Source organism: Hibiscus syriacus, unplaced genomic scaffold, assembly GCF_006381635.1.
Source record: "Hibiscus syriacus cultivar Baekdansim isolate YM2019G1 unplaced genomic scaffold, ASM638163v2 tig00004072_pilon, whole genome shotgun sequence".
NCBI classification, from domain to species: Eukaryota; Viridiplantae; Streptophyta; class Magnoliopsida; order Malvales; family Malvaceae; genus Hibiscus; species Hibiscus syriacus.
Window position 1 is genome coordinate 1,012,287 of NW_024061998.1, and position 4,117 is coordinate 1,016,403.

The window sequence follows — 4,117 nt, forward strand, 5'->3', positions numbered from 1 at the left end:
CTATTCTGCCTGAACCGACAAATAGTAACCACCTTTGCACCTGCAGTCTTAGCTTGTTCAGGGTTGAGCTACTTGTTCCAAATCCGAAAAATCTTGGAATATAATTAAGGGTAAACTACACTTTCATTTGTTTTAAAATTTTATTTAATATTTACTTTTAATTTCATTTTTGGCATCTCACCGTTAAAAAGTTAGCTGACATTTTTTTATTGTTAAATGACATTATTCATCACTTAATTGTCTTCTTATTCCTTCATATTTTGGTTATTGGAATTCAATTTTTTAATTTAATTACTTAACTTTCAAGTAACTCCTAATTTTATCATTTTGACTTTTAAATTTATTTTTTATTTTAATTATATATTAATAGAATAATAATAAAAGTATCATCTCACAAAAATTATTAATAAAATTAATAGAGTGTTTAAAATATGAACAATTTGAAAATTGAGTAGTTAAATTGATTTTTTTTTAATTTTTAATGACCAAAATAAGAGAGAAGATAGTTAAATGATGAATGTTGTAACTTATCCATAAAAATGTCATTTGTAACAGTTTCATTAAATAATAAAAGTTATATATGATTTTGAAATAAATAAATATCTAAGTGTTAAAATAAAATTAATAATTTAGGTACAAAACTTGTAGTTTACCTATAATTAATCTTAATGGTTTCTTATTCTTTTAATGATACCACAATTTCACTTCGTTAATTAATAAAAATTCGTGAATTTAAATAATTTATAAGATCAAAATAAAAAAGCAAAGATTCTTGAAGCACTTGAAACCAAAATTAAAGTGATATTAAAAAAATGTAGATGATTGTTTTTAAATTCAAAAGTAAATGTGTTTATTTTTAAAAATAATAAATACTTTTCGTTCAATAGCTTTAAGCATTAGTTAATGATTTAACTCGACGTGATTGAAGAATATATTTTTTTTCACCTGATTTTATCTAGAAAGTATACTTTCTCCACTTGACTTGATTTAAAGGGTATATATATATATATATATATATTTTTTGTCGAAGTTCAACTTAATTCGACATAAATATATAATACAAATTATTTTTATTTCATAAAATAGGAATTTAAATTAAAAAAATTACAAAGAAAGAAGTATTATACTAAATATTTCTAATTTATAGAAGAAAATTTTCAGGTTGGATCGAATATATTTTATCTTAAATTCAAATTTGATCCGATTTAAATATTAATTTTTTTGAAAAAAAGTAAATATACTAGATTAAATTGAATAAGAATCTGTCATATTCAAATTAAATTATCATCCTTATTTAAAATTAAAGTGACAATAAAAATGTAATTGATGAATTACTTTTTAATTCAAAAGTAAATTTATTTTGACTTTTAAAAATAATTAATTAATTTTCAATCAATAGTTGTATGCATTAACTAAGGTCCAAAATAACAATATTACCAAATTCAAAATTTCCTTAATCTCTATTTAGTTGTCTTAAATCAGCGAGATCTATGTCGTTCTCATAGTCAACGACCCGACAGGGATTGGACCAAACTCCCACGTCCCCTTACTTCAAAACCCGATGGGGGAGGCTTCCACCAAATCTTCCGGTTACAAAGAGTACGTCGCCGGCTTGCTCGCCGGTGTTGCTACCGTCGTCGTCGGTCATCCCTTCGATACTGTGAAGGTACAATAAAATTTTCTCTCTCTTTTTTTTGTTGAAGCTTTTTTCAGGTATGGTTCTGGACAAGCTTTTGAAGATATATGCTTTGTTTTTTTTAATAGTAAATTTTGTTTGTAGGTGAAGTTGCAGAAACACAATACTGAAGTTGGAGGCATTAAATACAGAAATGGCTTGCATTGTACTGCTAGGATACTTTCAACTGAAGGGGTTTGTTTCTTTAGCATTTCTCTCGTATATTGTTTATGGGGATTTCCCATATTTCAACATTCTGTTGCAGAATACCTCATTTTCTACTAATTCATCGATTATTTGTTGTACCAGTATTCCAATCCTATAAAATTCTTAGCATCTATTACATATGGCTGTTGCCCTCTATATTTGGCAGGTTAAAGGGCTTTATAAAGGGGCAACATCATCTTTCATTGGAGTGGCTTTCGAAGTTCGCTTGTTTTCGGCATTTATTCACAAACGAAAAAGTTTCTGCGGGTTCGTATTAGTTGAAATCGAAAGTGATGATGATCATACATTATCCATGGAACTATGCTGCCTAAATAAGATCAGAAAGCTTGTAATGATTTTTAATTCATTTGGCTAATGAAAGGAGGAGTTTGGAGTAGTGAGCCGCAGCCTCGAGTAATCATTCCGTCGGCTGCTTTCGGTGGAGCTATTATCAGTTTCGTTCTATGTCCATCGGAGCTGGTGAAGGTAACGGTTCTGTATTTGTACCGTGCCATGATTTGCTCTATGATTCTTCATGTAACTGTGGGCTTGTCCAGTGTAGGATGCAAGTTCAAGGCACTGATTCGTCGGTTCCGAAGTCCGGTAGCATCTTAGTCCTCTCGATTGTGCACTCAAAACCATAAGAAGTGATGGGGTGAGAAAATACTCTGCTTTTTGCCGACGTAATGCATCGCTGGTAAGCTAACGGAATTCATTTCAGGTTGCAGGCATGTTTCGAGGTGGAACTGCGACGTTATTGAGACAATCTGTTGGAAATGCAGTGTTTTTCAGTGTGTATGAATATGTCCGTTATTACGTGCACCTACGGCTGAACAATGATTCATTGGACCCTAAAAACTTGACTGATATCGGAATCGGAATTTTGTCTGGTGGTCTCGGTGGTGTTGCTGTAAGCATTCCAACATCCTTGCATTCTGAATTCTTACTTCTATGTTTACTATATGGTCTTTTATTTCCAGTTCTGGTCTCCTGTATTACCTTTGGATGTGGCAAAGACTATTATCCAGACTAGTCGGATAAGAGCTCTCCAACGAATCCTTTCCGAGTTTTAATTTCGGTAAGACGATGATCCAATTTCTCTCCTCATATGTTTTTATAGTTATGGAATCAGTCTCTCCTAGTACCAGAAGACACAGGGCAGCATTACTGAGGTACTATAAAGCTCGAAATGATATCGATACTCTTCGCCTAGCAGATTTACCGGAGGCCCGGAATTAGAGAATGCTATGCAGGTTCTGGTCCTACGATAGAGCATTTCCGGCTAATGCAGCTGCAATCGTGACCTGGGAGCTAGCCATGAAGCTGCTTGGAATCAAGAATAACTAATTCATTTATCTCATTACAACAAGATTCCAAGTTTTCAAAGTTTTATTGACCTCGGTAGCCAATCTTAGGCTGATCCATGGATTTATTGATATGATCTCGAAGCTTGAATTTCGGAAGTACTCGTTGGTGGCTGAAACGATGGTGAGCTTTGTCATGTTACCCGAATTTTCACAGATCCTTGATCTAAGTCAAAGAAACAAATGGTTAAACCTGAAAGTTGCTGAAGTCCGTAGGATAAAAACTTTGGACAAATGTGTAATAATGTTGTATTCATATTGATAGGGCACTGCCATCTCTGGTAGCTATCGAACTGCTTAAAACTGTACACCATTATTGATACCATCTCACTGTTTCAACACATTGTTGTCTGCCTTTTACCATTGCCCTTTTCAGACAGTAAGCTGTAAGACTGTCAGTTCTGGTGAGGTGAAATTCCAATATGCAATGGTTGTGAATGTGGACGAGTCCTTTTGGATGCTGATAAACCATATTGCTCTCTCAACTAGAAAACAACCTAGGTTCGATTCTCAAAGGGGTAATCATGAATAATGAAACCAACGAATATCAAAGTACAAACACATGTGAATACAAATTTCAAAACAGTAGATGTACTCAAAATTATAAAATGTAGGATTAGAATCTGTGTGCATTTGTGGTAAAACTTTTAGTTTTACATTTTTTTATGATAGTGGATGGTTGAAAACAGATTGTTAAGAATCCACGTGCATTTATTGTAGAACTTTTAGTTTTACATTTTTTATAATTGTGAGATGATTGAAAATAGATTTTTAAAATTATCTTATTGTTTTTTCAGTGAATATCTTCTCATGTTCTATTGTTAATATTAATCGTTCATTTTCACTATTCCAATGATTCTATAAAAAAACT

The 4,117-nt window shown here is 32.2% G+C and overlaps 1 pseudogene; it reads left to right on the top strand.

Moving 5' to 3' along the window:
* Nucleotides 1–1,557: 1,557 nt before the first annotated feature.
* Nucleotides 1,558–3,388, top strand: LOC120188642 (annotated as a pseudogene).
* The last annotated feature ends 729 nt before the right edge of the window (nt 3,389–4,117 follow it).